General features: G+C 44.8%; 1 pseudogene; it reads right to left on the bottom strand.

The window, feature by feature from the left end:
- Window positions 1–457: 457 nt before the first annotated feature.
- LOC110326761 lies at window positions 458–2,752 on the bottom strand (annotated as a pseudogene).
- Between the last annotated feature and the right edge of the window lie 8,253 nt (window positions 2,753–11,005).

Here is an 11,005-nt window from a genome sequence, read left to right as displayed (position 1 = left end):
AATAAATAAATAAATAAATAAATAAATCTACGACAATAAATAAATAAATAGATAGGTAGATAAATAAATAAATAAATAAATAAATACAGCAATGGAAGCTAGCCCACCCTGACAAACACTTCGAGGACCACTGAGTTCCCGTGAACCGTTTGGTTTGGGGCTCAGTCTCATGTGGAGAGAAGTGCATTACAGAACTTTCTTCTCGAAGATGCTGAGCAATGGCATCAAATGGACAAAACGGTTATTTATCAAGGGATGGAAAAGATCCGACCCCGGGGAATCCAGGACACACACAGATACTTCAGAGGTATACACTTTTGACGAGGACAAAATTTGAGACTTAAATTATCACTTTAGGTAAATAGATGAAACTAAGTCTAGTTTTTGATGAGGTTTGTGTGTGTGTGTGTGTGTGTGTGTGTGTGTCCTCATTATCTTTTTCAGCTTAAACTGTCAGTCATCTCTGAGAACTCAAGCAGAAGGCCATCTTCATCGTTTCCAAGGTGTCTTTCCCTTCTAAAATTTCCGATACTAGTTTCTCAAAGTCATCTTCCCCAGAGAGTGGAGGTTTTCCCGTCGAGTCAGAACTTAGGCAGCACGGTTCTGTTGCCAGCTGAGATGAGAAAAGGCCAGATCCTTCTGGGACCAAGGGTCCTGAAGTAACTTGGGCTGAAGACAGTCCAGAATTGTCTTTCAGGTTTTCTGTCTCGGACATGGTGACAGATTTATCCTCAGAGAGGAGGGGAACAACAGCTCCAGCTGCCTTTTTGGTGGGCCTTTCCTGCAGGGCACTGTTGAAGTTGAACGGCTTCACCGCAGCGATGCCGATGCCTTCAGAGTGCATCTCCACAGCCTTGCGCTTGAGAGCCAATCTGGGACGTGAGATAACCTTGACTACAGATGGCGTCACATTTGTTTTGGGTTTGACTTGACTCCTTTCTTCCGAAGTCTGTGCTGCACGTTTCACATTCAGCATCGAGTCCTCAGTTCCAGAGGTTTCTACCTCCCGTTTCGGGGATGACTCCATGGGGAGCGGTTTTGCCAGGTGCTGAGTGCCGCCTGATTCAGGGATGAGCACCGCATCTCCCCGCGCAGGGGACAAGGCTGCTTTCTCCTTTTGTGACACTCCTCTCTCCTGCTGTCTCGGTGTGTGTTTCTCGTTGACAGTGTCACATCTGTTGACTGGAAGTTTTGTGGGATCATGTATGGCCTCATCTGAAGTCTCACTAGCCTCCGTCTTCATCACACTGCTCTGACAAGGAGCATCGCCACTATCTCCACGTTTTCTCCCTTCTTTTGCAACTGCTCTCCTGTTGATGCGGAACAGCCTCTTTGCCACCGGGACAGCCTCAGCTTGAGGTCGGGAGTTGCCACTACTCTCAGAGCTTTGCTGCAACCTCAGGGCCTTCTCCAGCTTAATTTCCTCTAGCGTCTTAATATGCACCTCCTGCATAGACCTGGCTCTTCCTGCAGGCTCCTCCGGTTGTCCGTTGCTAACAGCTACAGTCCGCAGACTCACTGTCTTTTTCACTTCAGTGTCTTCTGTTAGCACCAGGCAACGCGTATAGTGTTTGGATTTCTGTCTTTCCATTTCCTGCTGCCGATGTTTCTTTTCAGCCAGGACCTCAGAGAAGGTTTTGATCCACACTGAAGAACTTTTTCTTCCTGATGGAGAATCGTTGGCTCCTGAAGGTTCTTCTCTCTTGGGTTTAGGTTGCAATTCTCGACGTTCCCGACTGGCTCTTTCAAGAAGAATTTCTGCCAATGTCTTCACGTGAATCTCACCAGCGTTATGAAGTCTCTTTTTCTTTGGCGTTTCCACTCTTTTCCCTAGCCTCTGTGCAAGTCTTCGCTTTAATGGGGGTTCACTGTCACCACCTACTGAAAGTTTTCGTTTTCCCAGTCTCTCACTAAGACTCGGTCTAACCAAGGACTCTTCTTGTCTGCTTGATGGAGTTACCATCCCCACCACAGTCCCAACATCCTTTCCAGGGCCTGGACTGGGCGGAGAATCTCCCACTGGAGAGTCTCCCGAGGAGTCACCTTGCTTCTTGGGTTTTCCTTTCATTTTCGTTGATTTAATTTCCTCAAGAGTTCTTATTCCAAAATCCAAGCATTCACCTTGCTTTAAACTGACCCCAGGTTTGCAGGCAGAAGCCACTCGGCATCCATCATTGACTTCAGGAGTTGGTTGCAGGGCAGGTGTTTTGCTTTCATCGTCCTCCTCAGAAAACTGATCATCGTCATCTTCATCATCATCTGCAATGTTGATTACAACAGGCTGATGTGTGGGAATGGGAACTTTATTTGAACTCTCTACTGTCATTGCACTCCGGAGCTGAGGGGAGGGGTTGGACTGAACTGACACTTTGTTCTGTTGAACTCTGAACTGGCTAGCCTTTATTTCTTCTTGGGATTCAGGCACAGTGGGTAACACAGTTTTGCTTGGAGGTAGGAACAGTCCATCAATGTAACGACTTCTGTTGTGGTGGAAAGCGCAATTTAGTTTCCGACATCCCATTGGCTGATTTTCCCAATAACAAGGAATTTCACTTCGTTTTTTGGCAATTTCCATGTGGCGAAATCTGCACACCTGTCGAAAACAACGACCTTCTTGCCATAGTGTGCAGACAGTTTCATTTCCTAGTGCAGCTTCGCAGTGGCGGAAGGGGCAGCTGTCACCCCTGGTGCAGGTAGAATAGAAATAAAAGTAGCAATCTTCTCCCTGATGAGGCATTCTGGGTAAATTCTCTGGCCAAAATGGCTTCCTGGAACAAGCCACTGCTTCCTCGAGGTGAAGACCAGCTCTAAGTACTCTTGGAAATGGATTTCCTCTTCCACAGAAATTGTCTTTAAAATGTAATCATTAGCTGGTTGCTCTCAACTATTACGCTTTTTTAATCACACTTAATACTAGTCAATTTTCCCGGAATTTTTTTCAGGACAGGGAATATCCCGGAACTGGTGACAATGTCTCTGACTCCGGAGTGCTACCACGGTCTTTCTCTTTTCTTAGCTGCAGTCGCCTGTCGTCCTTACATCAGCCGATCAAGCAGAAACCAAAGACTTCCAGCATCCGAAGACACTTTTTCAAGTGTTCAACACCCTTAGTCATGAGAGAAATGCAAATTAAAACTACTATCAGATTTAATCTTACCCCAGTCAGAATGGCCAAGATCAATAACACAAATGACAGCACATGCTGGCGAGGATACAGAGAAATAAGAGTCATTGCTGGTGAGAACTGCAGAATGGGACTGGAACTCAGTGTGAGGGTTCTCAAAAAGCTGAAAATTGATCAACCCCAAGATCTAGCTAGACCACTCTTGGGCATCTACCCAAAGGACTCTACATCCTACTCAGACAATTTCTCATCAGTGTTCAGTACTGTCCTATTCCTAATAGTCAGGGGTTAGAAACAGACATCAGCTGAGGATGGATAATGAAGATTGGGCATGTTTAAATGATGGAATAGTTTCTGGCTGTTAAAGAAAATGAAATATGTAGGTAAATGGACAGAGCCAGAAACAATCATCCAGAGAGACCCAAAACCAAGACCCCAAAAGATACATGTTGCCTGTTTTCTCTTATATGGGGATGTTAGCTTTTGAACCTTAGGGATGTGCATCTCATTTAGAATATCCACAGAGGTCAGGTAGCTAGTAAAGGACCAGGAGGGAGGGGAGGATCCCCCCAAGGAAGGGGAAGTAGAATACAGTGGCATAAAGGATAAAGAGGAAATGCTAGTAGTAGTATTAAACGGAGAAGAGATGGGAGGGCAGAGTGAAGGCGGGACTAAGGAGAGGCAAAGCTACCCTAAAGGCCTTCTAAGAGCCATTTGGAAACCTTCTATCACAGAAACTCCCTAAAAATACACATATATAAAAGGAATTTTAACACATTTACCATATCATGGGGAAATAGAATGGCCCTACAAGACATCATATATTACCAAGTAAACCCCCCAGAACCAGGAGTGGATTACATTTTGTCCACTCACTGGTCAAAGAGGTTCTCATAGATCTCTCAAACATTACAGGCTACAGCCAATGCTATTGGGTATCCTTTACAACATGAAGTTGAACAGGTGCCAAACTAGAAGACATTTCAGCCCTGCTGGCTAGAGTTTGTAGCACTGGAAGGTACTCTACTTGATACCATAACAGAAAAGTCATCAATATTCACACCCAGCTACAGTCCCTGGAACTATAACAGCAACCTACCTGTAAGCCATAGTGGTGCAACAGGGACACGAGAGTTTATGGGAGTAATCAACTGCTTTACTTTTTTATTGGCTAAGGCCCATACCATGAGATAAAACCCATACCAGACACTGACAGAGGCTGAAACCTGAGACTAGAGGGGTCATGAACTCTATAGGGGAAACCTAGTGCCACTATTCTGTGAAAGGAACACACCAACAAAATGACTCCTAGTGACACATTGCTGCACCCATATAGATCGGTGCCTTGCTCAAGCCACATCGGAGACGCTTCTTGCAGCAGAGCGTAATTAACACAGAGATCAATGGTTATACCATGTGCAGAGAGGGAGAGACCTTGGATCATGTAACCCTAAATGGGATGTCTTCATCACAGCCCCAGGGATCCATGCAAACATGGGGTTAGAGTGACTGTAAGAGCCAGAGACGGAGAACACACCAAGAAAAGAGTGTTTTCCAGACACAACAGAGCTGCTGCACATATGACCTACATCCACAAGACATGCACAAGTTCAAGCAAGACCAATCGCAGCACAGAGAAAGACAAGGTACCAGTCCGAATCAAGAAGATATTTCTAAACGATACCTTCAAAGAGAAGACCAATAAGTATTCTCCACAATATAGTGACACCGGTACCCACTCTCTAGGGTAGGCCCTGTGCTTAAGAGTAGTTGGCCAGCATAAAAAGGACTCCATAATTTTGGGTGCTTTTTGTTTGTTTAGTTGGTTATGTTGGTGTGTGTGTGTGTGTGTGTGTGTGTGTGTGTGTGTGTGTGTGTGTGTGGTCTTTTACAGATAGAAAATACATAAAGTGACCCCTCCGCTGCCTGGGAGGACATGGGCTGGGGAGGGAGGGTTATGGGGGATGGGATTCAAGGGACGCACAAATTGGTGAAGGAAGAGATCTGGGGCCTCCAACCCTGCATGTCTCTGGGTGGTGGCGGTGCAGAGGGCATCCCTTATGTAGCATCTCCTATTGAAACATTGAAATAAATAGTGAGGAAGACATAAGGCGAGCAGAGGTGAGACACTGCTCCAGAATGAACGGCGCCCCTAGAAATAGGAAGAAGCTGGAGCAGCTATCATCTGACATAACCTCTGAGCCTCCCACAGACCCTGGTGGGGTAGCTGGCCCCTGCCCACCTCCACCCTGGTGTGCAGCACCTTGCCCCAGGGGAGCCCTTTTAGCTGGGGACAAGAGCTGTCCAATAGCCAGGTCCTCACAGTTCTCCAGAGTGACAATACCTATACACCCATCTTTTTCGAGCTGCAGAAAACCAACTTCAGGCCTGAGTCATTTGGGTCCCAGGTGAACAGTACAGAAACTTGACTGAAAGTGTCATCATGGAAGGAACCTCAAGAGAGGAGGTATATCGTCTACAACTCCTGGTCCATGTGGGTAGCCTTTGCTGTGGTGTTCTACTCTACTCTTTGGTGGGCCAACTCTACTCCACCAACCAAATGGTTTCCCTGGGCAACCAGTGGTGCAGGCATGCTCCTAGTGATCTGGCTGTGGTCAGCCTGACCCTGACCCTCCTGTTGCTATTTGGAGAGGTAGCTGAGGAAGCTTCCAGAGGAGAAAAACAAAAATGGCCTTAGCCTCCAGCACATGCTGCCAGAGTTCTGAAGAAGCTGAGAGACTCTGAGGAGTGCTGAAGCAGTGGGAAAGGAGTCTGCAGCCTCCAAAAAAACTCCAAAACAACAACAACAACAAAAATAACAACAACAACAACAAAAATAACAACAACACAGGCAAATCTTATGGGAAATTTCTCTTAAAATGTGGATTCAGGATATTGGGAGGCAAGATGGTGGAACACAGCCCCACCCAGAGGTTGATAAATCTATGCCCTCTCTCAGGGAGCAAGATTAGAAACCCATGACCATGATGCCATACTTCCTCCAATAAGGCCACACCTTCACACTCTTCAGACAAGGGCATTAACGAGCCACATCTTCACCAAAATACCACAAAAAAAAAAAAAAAAAAACAGTCTCTAGGCCACATACTGAAATTCTAATCCACTGAAATCTCTTAGGGTAAGTCTGTACAGTTCAAATCACTCCCAGCAACAAGGTCTTCCATATGCCTACTAGGATAGCCCCCACATAGAGCCTTCCACTGCTTTCCAATTCCAAAGTCCCAAAATGTACATTGAATCAAAAGAGTGGTGACCTTGGGACAAGACCTCTCTTGGTGATCTTGTCTCAAAGTCACCAATCCCTTGATTCAATTTAGTATCTTTTGGACCACAGGATTCAACGACTTTTCATTTCCTGGTGCCCCTTTAGTACTCCAACCACTTATTTCATATTTGTTTTCTTTCTAAGCTTGCTACTCATGAGGTTTAACCAGAGGAAAAGTCTGCTGCGCTCTTTTGAGACTTCCTTCATCGATGCAATTAATTTAAATCTCTTTACCTCGGCCTCAGGTAGACTCTTCAGGCAAGGGCAAAAGCTAGCCACATTCTCCACCAAAATACCACAAAAGCAGACTCTAGGCCACATACTGAAATTCTAATCCACTGAAATACCTTAGGCCAGGTCTGCACAGTTCGAATCACTCCCAGCAACAGGGTATGCCGTATGCCTCCTGGGATAGCCCATGAAGCCCCCACTTAAAGCCTTCCACTATTTTCCAAATCCAAAGTCCCAAAATGCACATTCTTCCAAACAAAATATGGTCAGGTCTATCACAGCAATACTCCAGTCTCTGGTACCAACTTCTGTCTTAGTTAAGGTTTTAATGTTTTGAACAGACACCATGACCAAGGCAACTCTAATAAAGACAACATTTAATTAGGGCTGGCTTACCAGTTCAGAGATTCAATCCAATATCATCAAGGTGGGAGCAAGGTCTAGGAGGAGCTGAGAGTTCTAGATCTTGTTCCAAACACAAACAAGGAGAAGGATGGCTTCCAGGAAGCTAGGATCAGGCTTTTAAAGCCCACACCCACAAGGCCACACCCACTCCAACAAGGCCACACCTATTTATTTCTACAAGGCCACACCCACAGTGACACACCTACTCCAACAAGGCCACACCTCCTAATAGTGCCATTCCCTGGGCCAAGCATATAGAAACCATCACATTATACTCCCTGGCTCCAGTTAGCTTGGTTAAACACATGAGAATATGGGGACCATACCTAACCGAAGTATAATAAAAGGTACATTTAGTTCAACTTCCAAAGTTTCCATACTCAACAGCAGGCTCAACGATGTTAAAAGTCCAAAGTTTAAAGACTTTTCTGAAATTCATCCAATCACTGAACTGTTATCCCTAAAGCAAGACAGGAAACCAGCTGGGCAGTCTGCAAACTCTGCATCTCCATGGCTGATGTCAAAGTGGTCTTGAGATTTCCAAATCCTTTTTCATCATTGTTGGCTGCAACAAACTTCTTTCTCCTGAGCTGACTACACTCCCTGTTAGCAACTTTCCTCAGCAGACAGCCCAGGGCTCTGGCATCTTAAATATCTTGGGGTATCCAAGATAACTTCAACATTACAGACTGCTCTGCTGGCCTTGAACACAGAGATCTGCTTGTTTCACTGTCCTGGGATTAAAGCTTTGCACTACCAGGCCTGGATCTAATCTTAGCTGGGTGGGGTCTTGTCTCAAGGTCACAACTACCTTGATTCAATTTAATATCCCTTGGACCACAGGATTCAGATACTTTTCACTTCCTGGTGGCCCCACCAACCATGACACACCATTAAAAGAACCAATGCCAATCTGTGCATGCCTCCTTCAGAATGAGCAAATGCTTTAGGTGAGAGTTTAGCTCAACATTTTTTTTTTTACTATATTTTGTCTTAGGGTTAACTAGGTCCAATCTCTGTTGAATGTTTTGATGAAGTTCTCAGATTTGGAGGTAAAATGTCTACAAATGTACCTGGTCCTAGTTTCATTTATACACACCATGACATTTTATTTCATTTATTTAGAGAGCACTTTTTCATACATACATCTGCTTTTTTCTGTTAAAGCAAATACCCACAAACAGGATGAGGTGGTAGATGAATAAATTGTGCATCATTAGCATCTAGAGAAGGTGCTGTGGCTACAGTATTTACAGGATGGGTGTTTGGGGGAATAGATTCATTGTGAGTGTCGCATCTCTAAACTGTTCTGACTTGGATGGGAGAAACTACAGTGTACCAATGGGTGCTGAGCAGAGGCTATCACAGAGCCTCACCAGCTAAACCATAGCTCATGCTGCAATTAGTCATGGGTATCAAAAGAAAAAAGTCTAGCTGTCTGTGTCCTGGCCCTTTATGTTCAGATCTGGATGACACAGGCAAACCAAACCAAACCAAACCAAATCAAACCAAACCAACCCCCCCCCCCAAAACCAAAGCTACAAACAAAGAAGCCCCCATGCTTCCAGTGCACACACTGCTGCTGTTCCTCCTCACCCCTCCCTGGTTCTGCCTCTTCTTTTCTAAGCTCATGGTCTCATCTCATAGGCCAGCCTATCTCCTTCACACTTGTGGTAACCTTCCTCCCTCAGCCTTCCAAGCACTGGGACCACACCCAGTGACACCTGGTCCTTAGCAAGGTGGGTTTGTGAACAGGGTGATTGCCTGTCTTTAGACTCAAACACAACTCCGAGGAAATCACAACCTCACCAAAGAACAACAACAAAACTAAAGAAGACAAAGAGAAAAATCAAGAACAATATTCTATATTTTTCCTTTTTAAGGTTGCTACAATTGTTCAAAGTGCTCTTCGTGCGTGACCCTCAACCAGAAAAAAAAAAAAAAAAAAAAGCCCCTCTGGACTCCTTGAGACTTCCTTCATCAATGCAATTAATTTAAATCTCTTTACCTCGGCCTCAGGTAGACTCTTCAGGCAAGGGCAAAAACTAGCCATATTCTCCACCAAAATACCACAAAAGCAGACTCTAGGCCACATACTGAAATTCTAATCCACTGAAATCTGTTAGGCCAGGTCTGCACAGTTCGAATCACTCCCAGCAACAAGGTCTTCCATATGCCTACTAGGATAGCCCCCACATGGAGCCTTCCACTGCTTTCCAAATCCAAAGTCCCAAAATGCACATTCTTCCAAACAAAATATGGTCAGGTCTATCACAGCAATACTCCAGTCTCTGGTACCAACATCTGTCTTTGTTAAGGTTTTAATGTTTTGAACAGACACCATGACCAAGGCAACTCGAATAAAGACAACATTTAATTAGGGCTGGCTTACCAGTTCAGAGATTCAATCCAATATCATCAAGGTGGGAGCAAGGTCTAGGAGGAGCTGAGAGTTCTATACCTTGTTCCAAAGGCAAACAAGGAGAAGGATGGCTTCCAGGAAGCTAGGATCAGGCTTTTAAAGCCCATACCCACAAGGCCACACCTACTCCAACAAGGCCACACTCACTCCTCCACAGCCACACCTACTTCATCAAGGCCACGCCCACTCCAACAAGGCCACACCTCCTAATTGTACCACTCCCTGGGTCAAGCATATTCAAACCTCCACCGTCCCTTTCTACTTTCTTGGTTACTCCACATTGTAATAACTCATGTCTGAAGATTTGGAGCTAGAAATTGCAGATGAAAAGGTTTATAAGGTGTTTACTTTTCTGGATCTGAGTTACTTCACTCAATACAATTTTTTTCTGGTTTTATCTAGTTCCTTGCAAATTTCCTTATTTCATTTTTCTTTAAAGGTGAATATTGTTCCATTGTAGAATCACCTCATTTTCATTATCCATTCATCTGTTGAAGGACATTAGGTTGTTTTCATTTCTTGGCTCGTGTGAATAATGTGGCTATGAACATGGCTGAGCAATATATGTGGGGTGGGATGTTGAGTCCTTTGGGCATATGCTAAGGAGTGGTATAGCTGGGTCATATGCTAGATTTACTTTTTGGTTGTTGGTTTTTGTTTTTGAAGATTGTTTGTACTTGTCTCCAGGGTATCTGCCCGAGTTTGCATCCCACCAACAGTGTCTGGGGATTCCTTTCTCCAGTGCCTCTGCATCATCTGCTGTCACGGGTTTGGTTGATCTTAGTCATTCTGATGGGGGTGACATTCGTCGCAGAAGCTGTGCTTGCTTGCTTGCTTTGTGTCTAAAATGTGAACCGCAGTAGTACCTACTATATAGAGTTTCCCATGGCATTAAGTGACCTCAGCAAACACCGCTCTTCCCCGTTAAGCTCAGTGTGTCATAGCTGAACATCAGCCTCAGCACATGGATCCAGTGGCAGCCACTTTGTAGCCTGAAGGCACACCATAAAAAAATATATATATACAGTGACAAATTATCACTTTAGAATTTGTAGTCTAACGCCACAGTTTGGTTCTGTCTGAGGAGGAAATCTATTTGTTAAAGACACTGAGCTGGGTTTCCTGTAGTTAGTTGTAGTTAGTTGTAGTTACCCATTTTGCCCTGCTTACAGAAACTCAAGCTGCTTAGTAGACATGATTAGCCGTAAGTTAAACCTCCACTGAAAGAAGAGAATCAACAATTTATGATGCACATTATGGGCATCTGTGGGGTGTGTGTGTGTGTGTGTCTGTGTGTGTCTGTGTGTGTGTGTCTGTGTGTCTGTGTATCTGTGTGCAATGGCTATTCCTGGTTGTCAACTTGAATATATCTGGAATGAACTACAATCCAGAACTGGAGGGCTCACCTGTGATCCAGATCTTGAGGCTGGAAGACACAAGTTTCTGACCTGGATCTTGGCATGGAGATCTTGAGACATACGGCCTAGGAAAAGCTTAGGCCCGGGTAAGGTAGTACATGCCTTTAATCACAGGAAAC

This window comes from Mus pahari, chromosome 9, assembly GCF_900095145.1.
Source record: "Mus pahari chromosome 9, PAHARI_EIJ_v1.1, whole genome shotgun sequence".
Lineage (NCBI taxonomy): Eukaryota > Metazoa > Chordata > Mammalia > Rodentia > Muridae > Mus > Mus pahari.
The sequence above is the reverse complement of the archived record's forward strand: the minus strand, read 5'-3'. Positions and strand labels throughout refer to the sequence as shown.